This window comes from Budorcas taxicolor, chromosome 13 (genome assembly GCF_023091745.1).
Source record: "Budorcas taxicolor isolate Tak-1 chromosome 13, Takin1.1, whole genome shotgun sequence".
In the NCBI taxonomy this organism is placed as follows: domain Eukaryota; kingdom Metazoa; phylum Chordata; class Mammalia; order Artiodactyla; family Bovidae; genus Budorcas; species Budorcas taxicolor.
In genome coordinates this window covers 46,381,074-46,401,012 of record NC_068922.1, presented here as the reverse complement: position 1 = coordinate 46,401,012, position 19,939 = coordinate 46,381,074, and the positions used below count along the sequence as shown (strand labels likewise).

Sequence of the window (19,939 nt, the reverse complement as noted above, 5' to 3'; positions counted from 1 at the left end):
AAAGAGACAGGTATTTGCCAACAATAATGGTGAAGACAGGACTTCACACCAGGCTATCCGTTTTGCAGGCCACAGGAGGCGGAAGCCACGCTCTATGATCCCTGTTCACACAGTGAATGCAAAGTTTCCCAGCTCAACAATGTAAAGACTCTGATGCCAGATGTACTTAAACTGTAAGTTTCCAAAGAGTTAGAAAACAGGAAAATGAACCAGCTCCCAGTGACACCCTGTCATGTCCACCTATGGGCAAGGACAGCATGCATGTAGCCACATCAAAGTGAAAAAGGTCCCGTCTGTCTCACTGGTTCTGAAGGATGTCTACTGAATCCTATTACGGACACCTGTCCACACTGATGAACTACACTGTCTCCTTACACCTCATTCTACCCAGACCTTCTAACAAACAGGAGTGTTCCCTTCAGCCCTGCTGCTCACAAAATCTGAGCTTCCACTGATTGCTTGAGGAGTTTAAACAGCAGACCTGTGGCCCAGTTCAGCAAAGGGAGCTGGTCAAGTATTTCCTGCTTGCTGGTACCCAATGGTAGTGAGAGCATCAGCATTTTCTCAGCATCCTTCCATCCCTGACTATAGAATCTTCACCGCCTGCCTCTGGGACAACTCCTCCTGCTAATGGCTGCTGCCAAGAAAGCTAAAGCTGGGAGGGCCAAGCTCAGACCATCCAGGGCAGCTGTCCTGGCCCTGCCAGATGATGGCTTTTCCAGGGACAGGCCCCAGGGATTAATCCAGAGGTATCTGCCTCCTCTTCATTCTTAAGGGTCCCAGACTCCAACCCTCAAAGGCACTGCTGCCGTTTTCTCAACAGCATTTTCTTGTCTTCATTGCTCCCAGCCCATGCGCATCACAGGCCTGGTGGCCCAGCGATTCCCACTCTAGTAGCCCGTGTATGGCTAGGACTCCCACATGACAAATGCCAAGTTCATGCATATTATCATCTATTTCTCTGCATCTAATAATCAGGAATCTGAGTACTGGAATTGTAGGAGACTATGCTTGCTCAGTATTGTGGAAGTGAAAGATAAGATTCTAAGTGCCTACAATGACCTCATTTCTGTAGCTAAGCAACCACAGTAGTGGCAAAAGGCAAAATGGGTTTTTAACATCTTCTTTCTATACAAAATGAATGCAATTTAATTTTTTCATGTCCACATTGTCAACATTTCTCACCTGGCAAGCATGCAAATACTAATTTCCAAAGAAATAAGCCTTCCTATAATTTTAACATTTAGCATATTGTTACTGAAAACCCAGGTCCATGTGCCTGATGCACAGACAGCCAAACAATACTAAAATATTGCAGTTTGGAACCAAGAAAGGTTTATTACAGGGCCATGTGAGAAGATGGGTGGCCTGTACCTTAAGAACCCCAAAGTTACTGAAAGTTTTCAGCAAAGCCCTTTTTAAAGCAAAAGGTAAGGGAGGGGCGTGGTAACTTGTTGCAAACTCTTGGGTGTCAGATCCTTTGTTCTTGAGGTCAGGTAATCGTCAGGTAACAATGTTCCTGTAAATTTCTTCCAATCGATGTTATTCTCTGTCCTGACAAGAAAGGGCAAGGTCCCAAGGCACAACTTTCACCCTCCAAGGTCTCTGTTCTGGCTGAGGTGGCAAATCTCAGCTGGTGGCTCCCTCAGGGGCCCCCCCAGACCCTGTCCAGCTGTCATCGCTGAGGAAGCCAGGTGATCAAACCAACTGGCCCTCAGGCTCCTCAGGCCACCCAAGTAGGGGGGGCAACCAGCTCCCACAGACTGACTCAGGCAGACTGATGCTGCTATCAGGTCACAGAGACAAGGACAGGGGAGAGGTTCACCACTGCCTTAAGGCCTGGGCCACGCCAGTAGGTGGCCTTGCTGAGGGCTGAGGGCTCTGGAGCCCAGCAGGACACAGCCCGCGGCCTGTTCCCTTGGCCTCCCAGATCACCCACTGGCCCAGTGACAGGGAACAGGCTTGGAGAGCCCAAGGAAGCCCTCTCACCTCACTCTCCCCCTGATGACCACACTCTCAACCACACATTGGCTGAATCACCTCACTGATCCTCACTGACAGCTGGTTACCAGTGGGCAGGGCCCACTGCACTGCCAACAAATGGCTGAGCAGAACCCGTTACCTGGTAACAGTGTCAAGATGCACAACTATGGCTGCATGCTAAGAGCTGCGTTCGCCCTGCTCTGTTGCAATGAAGCAAGAATTATCCCAAAAGAGACAAGATAATCTTGTTCTCATATTCACAAACTGATAGTTACATAGTTCAATATCAATTTAATGGAAAGGAAATATTTTATTTCAGGTTTCTGATCTAAGAAAAATGAACTGAGTTCTGGCAAAGAAATTAGCATTAATTATGTAACTATGCAAAATGCCTCAGGAAAAGTTAACAAACAATGTAAAACAATTAAGTCTTGAAAATGTTATAAATGCAACTGAGTTTTAATAGTAATCTGTCCATAGTTAAACTGTCACAGAAATTTTTAAAATTTTGATACTGAAAGAATAACCCTTCTGGGTTTGCATTTCGTATCCATTTACGGCTAACACTTGGAATAGTTTTATTTAATATTTTTAACATATGCATAGTTATTATTTACTCAGTTGAAGTATATTTCCTTCTACTCCAAGACTGATTTTCATACTTATGCTGATTGCCAGTCAGTGAAGGCAGCTTTAAAAGATGTGAACAGGAGTTGTCTTGAGGGCTAAACTCTTTATTTCTCAGGATATCTACAAATAAGAGTTTAGCCATGAAAAAAGATGTAAGCACCCCCAAAGGGATCGCACAGCCATAGTTTCTCACCTGATTTCAGTATATGAAGGTTCACACCCTCTCTCACACAATGGTAAACAATCACATCAGTCATAGCACTGCAAGCTGGAGCTGGTACACCTTCCCCTCGCCTCTCCCCAGAGCCCTGTCCTCTGCTACGCAAGACCCTTCTCAAAGTGGGAAACCCAAGCAGAAAAACTGCTTAGTCCAGAACCGCCATTCAATTAAGAGGAAACCGCACTGCATTTCTCATCAGCAAACAAGTTAAAACTGTCCTCTTACATCAAGCAACCAAAACATTTTATTTCTTACTTAAAAGATCTCGCTGTCTTTGTCCATTCAGAACCGATACTTCTTAAGCTAAAATGATTTAACTTGATCATGTGAACTGTGTTGTGCAGATCATAGCCCACCCTCAGGGGTTACAGAGATTTTCCACTCTTATCTATTGAAGGTCACCATCTACGGAAGGGTCAGAATTGACCTCCCCTCCCCTAGTAAATTCTAATGGTAAAAATAGTTAAATTCCATGAAAGTTGAGGAGAGACAGGTTTAAAAGCTAGTGAAATTAAAAATGTAGTGAAATTCTGATGCTCCAATCATAATTACTCTTTTTAAGATGCACCTCAGTTACTTTCCTAAGCATCTAGCTGCACATCAACTGCAAGCAGCTACCCAACTCCACAAGGCCAAGCCTTTTTCCCTTGAGCAGATCCTCAGAGGACACAGATTTCTAAAGCCATCAGGATGAGTAGATACTACACTTGGCCACACACCAGAACTTAAGCCAAGGAAGTGCTCCATTCCTTCAAAATAGTCTCTTCTTTTTTTTAGGGTAGACAGCTTCCTAAGATACTCTTCAAGGTGCTAACGTGTTCATCTAATGTTGGCTTCTACTTGGGAACAGAGACAACACCATGCGGAATTACAAAACAACGTTACAGACATCTCAAGAAATGGGAGGGCTCAGCATGCTAAAAACATTCCAAAATCCTTCCTAGAAGGTACTCGACCATGATGCCCAACGTACGTCTTCAGGGTCAATAATACAGTACTGACAAACTGCAGAGGAGACTGCTTGCTATCCCTCCCCCAACACACACACACGTCCATTCTCTTCTTCCTGGAGCAACAAACCTCAAACTTCAGCTGAGCACATTCCTCCCACACAAAGACAATGTTCACTGGCCTCCCCTCCAGTCAGGTGAGGCCTCGTGATCAGGCATTTACCGTGGGGTGTGAACTGGTCAGTCCCAGTTTGAATGGGGAAGGCACAGTGCACCACCTTCCTTCCCCTCCTTCCAGTTGGCTGGAATGAGAGAAGGGAGCCTGGTCCCTGCGAGACTTCCGACAATGACCATGAACCCACCACACACCAGCTGACCTGTACCTTGCAGAAGTGAGGTAACCCTCACCCCTGGTCTAAGGTCTCTAGTAAAAAGAATGTTTGCTTCTGTTCCTTTTGAAAAACTCAGAAATATGAAATGGGTGTTTTACTGATTGACAGCATCATAATTATTTAGGAGTTTAGATCAAACAAAGCCAAAACAGAAAATATAGAACACTCTGTTTTAGGAGACCCAATTGCAGCCTGATGTACCATGGATGGGCCACATGACCTCAAGATACTTATTTCATCTCACAGTACTTCTTAACTGCTGGATGATCAGTGACTTTAAGTTACAATTGTTCTCAAAAGAGCAAGTAAGAAGCTCATTTCTGCTTCTGGGGAGGTGGGAGCCATGCCCACTATTCTATTCACACTCACTTTTCCAGATAATGTGAAGCTGCCTCAGAAATGTTGGGTCCACAGAGCAGGCCACCGGACCACAGACTCTTTCAAGCCTGCAGTATAGGCAGCTGACAACTGTGCATGTCCACAAGCAAACAGGAGCATTGCCCAAAGAGACCTTCTGCCTCAGAGTAGTACTTGTTGTCAGCCACCTGGCCCCGCAGTAAAGCTTTCTGCCCCAGACCATCCCCTGCCCCAGATCAGCAGTCAGCCTGGAGAGAAGGGAAACACAAGCTGGTTAGGAGAAAGGAGCTGAGAAAATCACTGATGCTGACATGAACCATTATCTACTCCAATGTGCCTGCCAAACCCAATCTCTAACTGACCGTTTGACCTAAATTCCTTGAGGGTATTTAAGTTAAACACTAAATCATCAATGTCCAGGATTCTCCATAACACATATTCTTCACAAATAGGGCAGCACTCAGTGACAGGTGTGTCCCAGTAGGTCCCCATGGGTTTTCTCTTAAATAATTCACCCTGAGCTACAAATGGTCACCATGCTAATATTCTGCTGTGATGCATGCTAAGAGTCAGCATGACCCAATCACAGAACTCACAGCAGAAAATCTTATCTTGGGGACCAAGATGAAACAGTTAAGTCTAAAAACACAAACACTGGTGCCTATGTGGACTGTAGTCTCTGAGCCACAAACCCTTACTCAAATCTCCAGCTCAATGGCCACTGAGAGCATGTGGATTCACTCATTCAATTACTGCATTAACTTGGGAGGTGTGACATCCTGTATGTCTATGCACATGCGTATGTACACATATGTACGTGTTTGTGCCATACTTTCAACACCTACCTCCACGCCCATGTAAACTTTCGTCCTGGGTACTGATGGTGTGCAATTAACAGTCAGATGGATGCTACATTTGTTGCCCAGGGTTGCCATGATAATTACCACAAACTGCATGGCTTACACGACAGACGCTGACTCTCCCAACTCTGGAGAGAGCAATCCAAAGTCAGGGTGTGGGCAGAGCTGCACTTCCTGAGGAGGCTCTGTCAGAGGCAGCTTCCTACCTCTCCCAGCTTCTGGAGTCCTCTGGCATTCCTGGACTTCTGGATGCACCCTCCAGTCTCTGCCTTGTCTCCACATGGCCTTTTGGTCTGTGTTTCTATGTTCCAGACCTCCCTCTCCTTTCTTACAAGGGTGCCAGCCATCGGCTGGAGTGCCCACTCCAACACCAGGATAGTCTCACTTGGGATACTCATCTACTTCCCAATAAGGGAACATCCACAGGTGCCAGAACTGAAACCTCTCTTTTAGGAAGACACAGTTTAACCTACGGCAGATATGGAAACAGCCAAAGGGATCACAAACTTTCCCATTTTAACTCTAGAGAGCTGTGGAGGCAGAAGTCATTGCAAGATGGAGAGAAAACAGAGGCAGTCATGAATTATTTTTGGAAATCTAATCAGTTTTCACGGCTAAACCTTCCTAACAGCATGTTGTTTCTATGTGGGCAGAAAAGAGAAACTGTATAAAATTTGAAGCAGGAAGGTAAAGATCTGAAAACATGTTATTTGTCTTTAATTACCACGGTCCCATTTCCAATTGTGAAGGGTCTCAAAGCCCCATTTAAAAATCACTAGCTAACACATTTCAGTTTTTCGTTCTCCTCCCCCTCCTCATTACACATGCCATTGTATTGTCATAATGGGAGATAAACCAGAGGATTTCAGTATTTAGTGTCAACAGCGCATCCTCCTCAGCACAGAGCATAAAGGGCCCAAGTCAGTCTTCATTAACACCCACTGCACAGCCTGGAGGACTCCACCTAGCAAGGGGCCTCCTTTGTTGCAGTCTGATTTACCCCATGGGGTCGGGGAGGCCTACAGAGTGAGCTGATAATCAAAATCACACTAACCTATGGCCACACAAAGGACATAAGAGGAAGTCAGCGATTCCAGTGGCTGCTCTGGAAAATCTGTATCAGATTCTTGCAGGTACATAATCTCCACTGAGGCCCTATAAAACCTCTCTGAAAACTCCCATTGTTAACAAATAGGAATTATGGCCCTGGCACAGACTTCTGGTCCTTTCAGGCCCAACACATCCCCTCTTAATGCCCAAGGAGCCAGAGAATGTCAAGTCCACAGGTCTGGCTCAGGGTGGCGGGCAACCTGTTCAAGTTCACGTGGCGTCCTGAAGCCCACTGGCATGGGTGTCATCCCCAGCCAATCAAATTTCCCATTTTTCTCTCAACTGCTACTGCTGCTGCTAAGTCGCTTCAGTCGTGTCCGACTCTGTGTGACCCCATAGATGGCAGCCCACTAGGCTCACCCTTCCCTGGGATTCTCCAGGTAAGAACACTGGAGTGGCTTGCCACTTCCTTCTCCAATGCATGAAAGTGAAGTCACTCAGTCGTGTCTGACTCTTACGACCCCATGGACTGCAGCCTACCAGGCTCCTCCATCCATGGGATTTGCCAGGCAAGAGTGCTGGAGTGGGTTGCCATTGCCTTCTCCATTTCCCTCAACTATGACTCCCCAAACACAGACTAAAAAACATGCCAGGTCGGGCAGAGCCCCACCCCTTATCAAGCAGGCAGGCCTCCTGCCCGCCCATGAAGTAGATTCAAGTGTTAAGCTTTCTGTGCCCCCCGTCTGAGGGTCTTCTGGGATTCAGACGAGGCCACAATCACAGGCCTTTCCCATGAGTAGAAGGGGCTGATTACTGAGGAAGTTGAAGCTAAGGAATTTCAGGATAAGGTGACTGAGAGGGCCAGCCAGTGCTCTCCGATCTAAGCTGCTATCAGTCAGCTGGCTTTACTCTCGTTCTCAAGTCTAACTTAAGAACCTCAAATATAAGTCTAAGAACCTTGGAAGAGCCAGAGAAGGATATAAACATTGTAAGTTTCTGATTTACAAAATTTTTTCAAAAAAAGCTACCTGTTAACACTTTTACCAATGACTGTATCAATGCAAGCACCATAATGTGATTTTGAAAAATTTGCTGACTAGAGATGGAAACAGAGCATATGTTAATTTAAACCTTTGTGAAACTAGTAAGAAAAAAGTTCTTTCCAGATATTTGTTCGTCTTCTGTATCACCTCAGTTGTGAAGTACCTGCTCATTCATCTCTGCACATCTACCTTTTAGTCTTAAGGTGTTTTTCTTACCAACTGGAATAAGTCCTTGATATAGTAATCATATTAGTCCTTTAATCCCTCACTTAATTTGATTATTTTTAAATTGATTTTGTTTGGATTTGGAAATGCATAAGTTTTTTAAAGTTTCTTTTAAACAAATCTCGGTAATCTTGTATTAAAAAGTCACTTATATTATCTGGAAGTCCTTCCTGGTCCAGACACTTGATGTCTTCTGTGTTTTGATTAGATTAAAAAAAAAAAAGAAAATTTAATTGTGTCCAAATATTGAACTAATCATCCCAATCAATTTACTGAATAGCCGACCATTTTTAAAACTAATTCTTAACAAATATCCCATTCATATTTTGAGAGAGCTGTTTTGGTTTTTAAAGGAACCAAGAGTTTTGAAAAGCAGCAAGATTATTTACAGGATAAGGCAGACTCTTAGTATGCAAAATACATAATTTTAAAGCTACCCACAATGTAAAGCACATCACAAAACCCCAAAATACTGAAATCCGTGACCCACAGGCACCCTGGAGACAACCCCAGGCTGGAGACAGCCCTGGCCCGTCACTGAGTCCCTTCACTCCGCAGTGTCTGTCTGAGTAGGAAACTGCGGATCAAACACACACATCACCATGAGAACAGTAACAGGCAAACTGAGAACCCAATACACATCCCACAAGTGACGCGTGTGCTTTAGAATCGATGGCGAACGTCCACACTCTCAAGTCTCCCTGAAACATTAGATGTTAGTCACCAAACTCACATACTAGCAAAGGAAACCTGGAAAGAGAGCAAGTTCAGAATTCTTACCATGACAGCATCACCCCTCTCCCCCGCCATGATTATCTGTGTTTGAGGACATGTGTCTGGTTCACGCAGGGAAACAAACCTTGAGGCTGTGGGGATTTATGGTCACATGACCCTGCTCCCCTACATCTCCCATGGAAACAGGAGAAGATGATCTAACAATCCTCAGCCCTAAAGACAGTCTCCCCCAGCCCTTCTCTTAAAGTTACTAATGACTAATCCGTGGTGGTGGACAGGGGCTCGGGCGGGCAAGGGAGTTGGGGTTTACCAAAGACAGAGCTCCAGTTTGGGAAGATAAAGAAGTTCTATAAATGATGGTGATGATAGCAGCCCAGTACTGTGAATGCAGGTAATGCCAATGAACTGTACATTTTAAAATGATGGAAATGGTAAAAACTTAAGTTATGTAAATATTACCACAACAAAATTTTTTAATTAAAGATAAAAAGTAACCTAAACTACTATCTCCAACTTTATGCATCCTGTAACCTCCACACTGTGGTGTGAGAAACAAGTAAGATCTTTTAAGTTTAAAATACAACTGTAAAAAGTTACATGACAAATCCGTGGTAAAAAGATGGTGACAGCTATGCTCAGAGAGGAAGCACCAGCAGATGCTAATGTCCCAAGGCACCTGGATATGAAATAGTAAGGATGACTATCTAACACACTCGCTGAATATTCATGAGGCCTCAGTCAGCTGCCACCACTGACAACCATCCTGGCCCCACGTGATCTCTGCCCAAGAAGCACCAATAAACCCATGGCTATTCACTAGGCTAATTGGCAAACATCTGTGGCCAGGCACGAGGGCCCTGCTGGAACCTCAGTTGCTCAGAGAAAGGCCTAAAAATAAGACAACCTAGGATCCAAGCAGAGCAGCACCCTGCCTGGCTATGCCCTAACCTAGCATGTGTATGAATTATCCCACTTCTCCCCCTTGCTTTCTTGATGTGTGTCCTAAATCGACTTAATAAACTGTGACAGGCATGTGAGTCCAGTCTGTGAGCCTTCTGGTTCCATGACCTCAGGGGCAGCTGGCCTGGAAGGATGCTGGCAGACCTCCAGGGCAGTGGGCTGACTTCCCACAAGACACACGCCTTCACCTGTGAGGCAGCGCCAGCCGCACCCCTCCAGCAAAATGGTCCTGGAGAAGAGGGATGTTTAAGGCAAATACCGTGGGCACCTGCAGCCCTCACCACACCTGTCAGGCCTGGCCCTCCCAGTCCTCTGCTCCCTGAATACCTCGTCCTCCGAAACTCCTGTGAAAACACATCGCAAGTTGTGCCTATATCCTCCTCCTCTCCCACTCCATGCTGTCTCTGCTCTGCCAAGTCAACATTTCCAGCCCAACCTTGCTTCTAAGTTCTGGAACCACAATTAGCCCTGGATTCAAATTCCACTTCTGCCACTTCTTATCTATGTGACATCAGGCAAATTATATAACCTCCCAGCTTTTACCAGATTACAATGATTTTGACACTGAGGCCTATCTTCAGAACTGTACCACACAATGCAGTGCCTAGAGCACTGCACTCCTGAGCAAACATTCCCTCACCCTCCCCGAGGAGCACAGTCTAGAAAGAAGGCTGATTCCTCTGGGTTCCTACTTCTTATACTGGAAAAAGTAACCCTCAGAATTGGACAGCATTCTCAGGAGGTAACTCAACAGCATGATCAACCACCTGGATCACCTTAGTATTTCAGAAATCATATACCCAGCATTCCCAAACTACCCATTACTGACAATTCAGGCTCAGGATATGCAGAGTAACCTTAATATTTTAATTAAAAGCAATTAAAAAGTAGTAAAAATGCTTCAAAGCCAAGTAAGTGACACTTTGACACTTTTAAATGACCTAGCTAGGAATATGTATTCTAATTCTGTCCCCTCAATAGCACAGATAACAAAATACTGATCATTTTTTTTAAAACAGCATTTTTCTACAAGCTATTTTTAAAATGTTGTGAGTTTCACAGTTAAACATTTTACAATCATTAGGATGCGCCCTTGTCTCCAAAAAAGAAAAAACAATTCTCAGTGCTGCAAAATCCTCAGAAAGAAAATCTGTGCCAACAATAAAAGGGTTTACAGGAAGAAGCTATTCTTTAAGCAAAGCTTCACCAAGAATCTGCCTAATAAAATTACAGAAACTATCATTCACTAACGTGCTAATTTATATGAACACTGCAGGTGAATGATCTGAAGGGACATGCTTATACAGGTAAGTCAAAAAATAAGTTCACACCAATTTGTGAACTCTTGAAAGCAACCTCATGTCCTCACACCAGCAGAAGAAATCTTTCCAGGTGACAGAAAGGAAACCCAGGGACACTGTTCTCCTGAAAATCATATTCTCAACTGCTGGGTCCACCCTAACCTGGGTTTTCTCACCAACCTGTCCAACATGGCATTTGCTTTAGAAGACAGGTCAGTGATTACCTTGGCTCTCTCAGGTTAGAGCAGGAAGAACTGGAGAGCATCTGTGAAAAGCACAGGTGTCCTAGAAATAAAGATTATAGAGAGAGCCATAAATATAGCCTATCAAAAGTCCCTCAGCTGGCTCTGATCACAGCCAGGTTTGGAAACCTCTAGAACTGGCTCTAGCTCCATGATGTCAACACGCCCCCTTCCTCCTCCATACAGTCCCCAGGCTGAAGTGGGTGGGCAAGTCTCAAGGGTGTTCAGGTGCACAAGCCAAGCTCTGGCCCAGCAGAGTGCTCTGAAGGCCTGCCCTGGCCAGTGTGCAAAAGGACAGAGCAAGCAGGCATAAGAAACCTCCTCACCCTTGAGCATCAGATGCTGCCGCCCACCTAGCCCAGTCTGCGGGGGCCCAGCAAGCACAGGGCAGTGATGTGAACTCAGTATGTGCCAGGTGCCAATCCTGGCAGGGACAGTCACATGTATGCTTGCACAGCAATGGTGGCTAAATGCTCAGATACAAGGAACACCTGTGAAGGGCTGTAACCATCCTGCCCACAGCTCAAACCGTTAAGACCGAAAAAAAAAAAAAAAAGAAAGAAAGAATGCCATTTGTAGCAATATGGATGGACCTACAAATTGTCATGCTGAGTGAGTACAGTCAGTCAGAGAAGGACAAATACCACAGTAATATTTATGTGTGGAACCAAAAAAAAAAAAAGGTATAAATGAACTTATTTACAAAACAGAAATAGAGTTAAAGATGCAAAAAACAAACACAGTTACCTGGGGCAAAGTGGAAAGGAATAAATGGGAGATTGGGATTGACATATATATACTTCTTCCTGTTCAGCTGCCCAGTCGTATCCAACTCCTTGTGACCCCGTGGACTGCAGCACACCAGGCGCCCCTGTCCCTCACGGTCTCCCAAAGTTTGCTCAAGTTCATGTCCATTGCATCAGTGATGCCATCCAGTCATCTCATCCTCTGACGCCCTCTTCTCCTTCTGTCTTCAATCTTTCCCAGTATTAGGGACTATTCCAATGAGTCGGCTGTTCACATCAGGTGACCAAAATATTGGAGCTTCACCGTGAGTCCTTCCAATGAGTATTCAGGGTTGATTTCCTTTAATATTGACTGGTTCGATCTCCTTGCTGTCCAAAGGACTCTCAGGAGTCTTCTCCAGCACCACAGTTCAAAGGCATCCATTCTTTAGTGCTCTGCCTTCTTTAAGGCCCATCTCTCACAACCGTACGTGACCACTGGGAAGACCATAGCCTTGATTTTATGAATTTCTGTCAGCAGAGAAATGTCTCTGCTTTTAAACACACTGTCTAGATTTGTCAAGGTTTTCATGCCAAGAAGTAATCATCTTCTGATAACATGGCTGCAGTCACCATCTGCAGTGATTTTAGAGCCCAAGAAGAGGAAATCTGTCACTATCTCCACCTTTTCCCCTTCTATTTGCCATGAAGTAATGGGGCCAGATGCCTTGATCTTACTTTTTTTTTAATATCTGGTTTTAAGCCAGCTTTTTCACTCTCCTCCTTCACCCTCATTAAGAACTTCTTTAGTTCCTCTTCATTTTCTGCCATTAGAGTGGTGTCATCCACATATCTAAAGTTGATGTTTTTCCCACTCATCTTGATTCCAGCTTATAACTCATCCAGCTCGGAATTTCTCATGATGTGCTCAGCATATAGGTTAAATAACAGGGTAATGACAGATAGCCCTGTCATACTCTTTTCTCAATCCTGAACCAATCAGTTGTTCCATCTGCTGTGCTGTGCTTTGTCACTCAGTTGTGTCCAACTCTATGCAACTCCGTGGACTGCAGCCCACCAGGCTCCTCTATCCATGGGGATTCTCCAGACAAGAATAGTGGAGTGGGTTGCCATGCCCTCCTCCAGGGGATCTTCCCAACCGAGGGATCAAACCCAGGTCTCCCAAATTGCAGGCAGATTCTTTACAGTCTGAGTCACCAGGGAAGATCGTTGTTCCATACAGTGTTCTAACTACTGCTTCGTGACCAGCATACAGGTTTCTCAGGAGACAGGGAAGATGGTGTGGTGTTCAGCATCTCTGTAAGAGCTTTCCACAGTTTGTTACAATCCACACAGTCAAAGGCTTTAGCATAGTCAATGAAACACATAAGCAGAGCACTATATAAAATAGGTAACTAGTCAGGACCTACTGTACAGCAGAGGGAACTTTAATCAGTACTCAAAGACCTTTCTGGGAAAAGAATCTAAAAAGAGTGGATGTAACTACAACTGATTCACTGTGCTATACAGCAGGAAGTAACACAACATTGTAAATAAACTGTGTGCTAAGTTGCTTCAGTTGTGTCCAATTCTTTGTGACCTCATGGACTGTAGTCCGCCAGGCTCCACGGTCCATGGTATTCCCCAGGCAAGAATACTGGAGTGGACTGCCATGGCCTCCTCTAGGGGATCTTCCCCACCTAGGGGTCAAACTCACATATCCTGCATTGGCAGAAATAAAAATTCACTTGCTGCTAAGTCGCTTCAGTCGTGTCCGACTCTGTGCGACCCCACAGACGGCAGCCCACCAGGCTCCCCTGTCCCTGGGATTCTCCAGGCAAGAACACTTGAGTGGGTTGCCATTTCCTTCTCCAATGCATGAAAGTGAAAAGTGAAAGTGAAGTTACTCAGTCGTGTCTGACTCTTAGTGACCCCATGGACTGCAGCCCACCAGGCTCCTCCGTCCATGGGATTTTCCAGGCAACACGAGTACTGGAGCGGGGTGCCATTGCCCTCTCTGAAAATTCACTTAGAGGGGAAAAATATCTAGGAGTCTCTCTGGAGTTAGGACTCACACATGCCTGTCCTGTGAACCTTTGCCAGATCTATGCACCTTTCCAGGAAAGCAGCTGTGCAAGTCCTGTTACCTATTTCTATGGGTATGGACATGGGCAACCGTGACAGTAATCTTGCAGGAAAAGACCTGCAAGGATTAAATGTGCCAAACTTTTTTTGCCATGGAGATGAAACTATGATTGCATTTCTTGCTGCGCTACCAAACTAAGGGCCATCTGGGCAAAAGAAACTTTCTTTTCCATAGCACTCAGGTAACACCTACGTGTCCACTCTTTCTCTGTAGGAAGAAGAGCAGTTAGGCTGCTATGTAATACAGAAACTAAGAATACAGGTTATGAAACAGAACTGTGTCTAATACGCTCACATATACAATTTAAGATCCTATGAAGATGGAGCAAGGCCGATGAATCTTAGCATTAGTTACACACATTAAATGCAGCATCCTCAACATTCTAAGAGAGCAATACCGGCCAAATAAGTTCTGAGTTTCTTTTTAAACTGAAATACAGTCTACAAACCACAAAATCTCTTTTAAAGTGTAAAATTCAGTAAGTTTTAGTATACTCACAAGGTCGTATAGCTCTCACCACTAATTCCAGAATGCTGGTTACCACTCCCAAAAGAAACCCTATAGCCCCTAACAGTCACTTCTCATTCCTCCCTCCCCCAGTCCCTGGCAACACTCATCTACTTTGTCTCCACAGATTTACCAGGAGTTCTGGATCTTTAATATATGGGATTACACATTACATGACCTTTCCTGTCTGTCACCAAGCATGTTTCCAAGGTTCATCCCTTCTCAAGGCTGAATGCGATTTCATCACATGGATACAGCATATCTAGTTTCATCCATTCATCAGCTGGTAGGCATCTGGGTCATTTCTACTTCTCCACTATTATGAATAATGGTTCTGTGAACCTTCTTGCTTTTGTGTGGACATATGTTTTTCCTTTTCTTGAGCTTATACGCCTAAGAGTGGAATTGCTGGGTCATATGGTAATTCTTCCCTGTTGTCTTCCCTCATGACTCAGAGGTAAGAATCCACCTGCCAGTGCAGATGCAGATTTGATCCCTGGGTGGGAGGAAATGGCAACCCATTCCAGTATTCTTGCCTGGAGAATTCCATGGACAGAGAAGCCAGGTAGGCTACAGTCCATGGGGTTGCAAAGGAGTCAGACACAACTTAGTGACTAAACAACAGCAACAAATGATAATTCTGTTTAACTTATTGAGAAACTGCCAAACTTTTCCAGAGCATCTATATCCCATCGGCAGTGTATGAGAATTACAATTTCTCCACATCCCTTTCAACATTTGTCATTGTCCAATACTTTGATTACAGCCATCCTAGTGGGTATGAAGAGGTATTTCATAGTAGTCTTAAACTGCATTTCTATAATGACACATTATATTGCACATGTTTTCATGTACTTTTTAAACCAACTGTGTATCTTCTTTGGAGAATGTCTATTCAAATCCTTTGCCCATTTCTAAATTGGGTTAGTTTTCTTATTGCTCAGTTGTAAGAGCTCTGTATGTATTCTGAATATCAGACCCTTAACAGATATATAACTTGCAAATAATTTCTTCGACTCTGTGGGTTGTCTTTTCACTTTCTTGACGTCATTTGAAATGCACACATTTTAAGTTTTGATAAAAGTCCAATTTATTTTTTTCTTAGGTGACATATCTTGAGAAACCATCGCCTAATTTAAGGTCAAAGATTTCCACCTATTTTTTTTCCCCCCACTGCAGGGGCAGTGAGTAGTTTCAGTCCACAAGCTGACACTAAGAGCCCCCAAGCACTTCCATACACAGTTTAATCTGATTAAGAGGCATTACTGTTTTTACCATTTTATAACTGAAAACTGAGATCCACAGAACTGATGAATATACTCTCCCAACAGAATCCCCAAAATATTTTTCAAAGAGAGAGATTATGTGCATGTATGTGTATATATCTCTCTCTCTTCCCTGGTGGCTCAGATGGTAAAGCATCTGCCTGCAATGCGGGAGACCCGGGTTCGATTCCTGGGTCGGGAAGATCCCCTGGAGAAGGAAATGGCAATCTACTCCAGCGCTCTTGCCTGGAAAATCCCATGGACGGAGGAGTCTGATAGGCTACAGTCCATGGGGATGTAAAGAGTCGGACACGACTGAGCGACTTCACTTCGCTTCACATGTGTATATACATGTACATGACATACATAAATACACATTTATGACATAAACAAAACCACACACTGACATAAACAAAACCACGCCCCTCACTTGCGCAGGGATTTCAGGGCTCATTTCCCCACTTGCAACCACACCTCCACTCCCTGCTCTGCTTCTGCAGCTCCCTGGGTCTGGACCGCTCGTTCCCCCTTCAAACGCACTCCTTGTAGGGTGAGAGTGTGACTGTGGCTTACAGAGTGCTCTCACACGTGCTGCTGCCTGTCATGACACCCAAGGCCACTTCTCCCCACTCCCATGCCCGCACACACTGGCATCCCCTCCGGCACCTGTCTTCTCCAATCCACACGTGCCAGTCCGTGCCCCCAACAGGGGAGCAGGATGAGAGGGGGAAAGACAGTTGTGCTCAACTTCCAAAGCGCTGTTACCTGAAGCATCCAGGCTCTGAGGCCCACCAGTGAGCACACTGGAGGGTGCTGCGCTTCCAGAACACACCCAGAGAACAGGCAGCTGGTGGATGTTTGAGGGGGTTCTCAGGACGGCAAAGGTAGGGGTGTCCTCCAGAACCCTCAGACCCTGGATCGGCCACACCTGCACAGCTTGGCTGGGAGCTGAGTTGTATGTGACATTTTAATTGAAATGTTGTGCTTAACTTTAAAGAAATGTAGCAGTTTAGGCCACTGTGTATACATTTAAAGCATGATGCAAATATAACACACCTCTGAGACCAGAGTACAGGCAGAAGGAAATACAGGGCAGCTCAACTCACTCAAAAAAATGTGAGTAAGGAAAAAATGATTGAGGATTAGAAACAAACAATCCTTATGGTTCATCTCTCTAGTTTCCACCCAGATGAGAATGGGGGAAAAGGAATGTAAATTACAGAGTCAGAAATGAAAACCATTCAACTGTACTTATTACTTGATGGAAAACAAGAAATCCATCAGGAAACACCATAAGCAATGGTTTCATCAATCCTCTAATTAAAAATCCACCTTTTTGCAAAGTTAAATCAATCATTTACATATGCACACGTGTGTGTTTGTGTGTGTGTGTATGTGTACACAAAGGTTTTTCATCACTGATTCGCAACTCCCTACACGTGTTCTTAAACTCTGTGCTGATCACCCCCACTCTGAGGAACTTTGAACAACTAGATAAACTACCCACTTACACGCTGAGAGGGGCACTAACAGTTGTTAGACTCTCCCCAAGAGCAAGTCACCCTGTTGGAAAGCATGACACACACATGCATGGATAAAGGCCCCACAATTAAAACTGAACTGTCTATGCTAGCAGACAGGAGATGTGGCACATGAAAGGGAAACGCTAAGACACTCAGACATCACCCAGGACCACCAAGCAAGAGGCAGTGCAGGCAGCTTGCTATCAAACACCAAGACTCTCCCAGAAGACCCTGAGGGGCCTGACCCCACGATGGGATGTTCCCTTTCTCACTGTCCTCCCTCCCACTCCTCAGGCGCAGATCTTCACCACAAAACAAAGCATCTGTGAGACAGATCACTAGCACAGCCACAGACGGGCAGACACAACAAGAGCACCTGCCTTTAAGAGCAAGAGCCACATACAAACTCAACACTGCAACCTTATCCAGCACCGGCCTCCCTTCCAGAGCCCTGCTGGCCTTGCAGGGCTCAAAGTCCATGACATTGAAAGTTCGCTTCCTCATCTGCGCTAACTGTATTTCAGGTGCTCAGCACCATGTGCGGACAACTCAGAAACACATTCCCATCGCTGTACAGAGTTCTATTGAGCACTACCATCCCATACACTGAAGCTACAGATGTTGGCCCTCTTCCCACATGAGATAATCAGAGCCGTTACAACATCCGATCTGCACAGATTTCATCTCAAGTGAGACAAGGATCTGCAGAGTATCCCCATTCCACTCCCACACTAAGGGTTAGCAGAAACCTGAACTTCTAAGCCCCTCAAATTCCACTTGTCTATATATTTTTTTAATATCTTTAGCATCTGGGATAATCACGACAGATAATCAAACATCCTCGGGACATTTGTTAACAGGGAAGAAAGACAACTCAGGCCCCTGACTCACACCCACCATGGCTTCCAGCTCCCTCAGCTTCCACCTCCCTGCCCAGGTGCCAGCTCTTTCCTCTGTCCCCTTCCCTCCGTTAACCTTCTCAAAAGCTTTCTTGCTTTTAGGAGGGAAAGGACCTTCCTCTAATTCCCATGTGCGCTGGGTGTTCTCAGGTGGAAGCAGCTGTGGCACGTCTGAGAGGGATCTGGGGCCTAGGGAGGGAGGGTGTGTCTTAGTGTGACACTATGGACCTTTGTCGGCAAAGTAATATCTTTGCTTTTTAATACACTAGGTTTGTCAGCTTTCAAAATCCAGCTTACACAGAACACTGCAGACGTTTGAGTTCAGAATTTTAAGGATGGCATGATGATTCAGAATTCACATAAAATTTCAAGTCACTACCTGTATTTTTCATTTGTCCATTCATTCATTGAACAAGTGTCTCAAGTATTTGCACCCAATGCTGCGGAATTGAAGAGTAAGATTTGGTTCATACCTTCAAGAAAAAAGATAGTACACACACAAAATTATACACATACACACACTTGTAACTACAATACAACACAGAACCAAAGAGAACCTTTAAAAGGTTACTTAGGAAGAACTCTAGGAAGAGGAGGAAGCAGTCACTTCCACTTGCAGTAGATAAGCACTGTTTCTTGGAGGAAGTAACATCTACAGTGAGACCTGCTTTTTGTTGTTTAAATTTTGGTCTGATCAGATAATGAATTACCACATTCTAATGTCATCTATATAAAACACACCACTGTTAGGGGAGATTGTAAGTTACTACTGAATAACTTACATGCTTCCTGCCACCTCAAGGTGACACATTCCAGGGGTTCAGGGGAGTGGCAACGTGGGTTTCCCTTGCCATTGCCCTGAGGTCTTGAGAAACAGAAGGGGATGAGGCCCTGTGCATCCTTCCTCCTCCTGCTTCCCCACCAGGCAAGGGAACAGAGAATGTGCTGTTAGAAATGGTGCCAGAACCAGGGCTCTCAGTGTGCAGACTAGACCCTTTCCACCCAAAAAAAGGAAGCACAACTTTGAGGAGAGACCGCCGTGGACTGACAGTTGGCAGAGAGGTTTTCCCTGAGAAGCGTGTGCCTCCAGAAGGCCAGTCAGAGCAAGAACCAAGAGCAAAGTGCCTAGGTGATTTCTGAAAACTGGGCACAGTGGAATGACAGTGGAGGGGAAGTACAAATGACATAAGAGCCCCAGGACAGACAGGAACTGGGAGGGCTGGAGACCCCTGGGACATAGCAATTTCATCCTTTCCTAACTAGAAAACCTGGACAACTACTTTAGGCCTTAAAACCAGGATACAACATCCTGGCAGGGCTGTGATGGGACAGTGCTGACCTCGTGCCCAGACACCTCATTGTGCCTGGACACCCACGACGGCGACTGGGAATGATGTCCACACACGTTCTTATGCTATATCACACAGGCAGATGGCCCTTCTTATGCATTAAAGACACATGCTCTGGGCTTCCTACTTAAAACATGGAGATCAAGGTACAGAAATGTCACAAAGAGATTGTAGACAAATATTTCCAGGATTGTATTTAATATATTTACCTTGTTTTTTTTGCATATTTTTCAAAATAATGACCTGTAATCAACTAGAGCAAATTCAACAAAGAAAATAAGGATAATGAATGCAGAAATGCATGCCCACTAAAGGTAAACCATGGCCTCTTTCCCCACATGATACTCAAATTTCAGTTTATGTTTACATCAATATTTCATTGCTGCTCACATCACCCCCTCACTGAGATGCATCCAGTTGAGCCTATTCCACATTCTTTCTTACTCTTACTTTTTCTGTTTCACTTACTTTCAAAATCCAACTATTTTATCAGAAATGCAAAATAATTAAAGAAACAAACATAAAAGTAAGATGCCAACAAGTCATGCAGTCACTTTCATGTCCTCCCCATCACTCT

The 19,939-nt window shown here is 44.8% G+C and overlaps 1 protein-coding gene across 5 annotated transcripts in view; it reads right to left on the bottom strand.

The window, feature by feature from the left end:
* DIP2C (disco interacting protein 2 homolog C) overlaps window positions 1-19,939 on the bottom strand; it is a 305,520-nt gene that overhangs the window by 159,985 nt on the left and 125,596 nt on the right. The gene's annotated exons all lie outside the window — the stretch shown is intronic.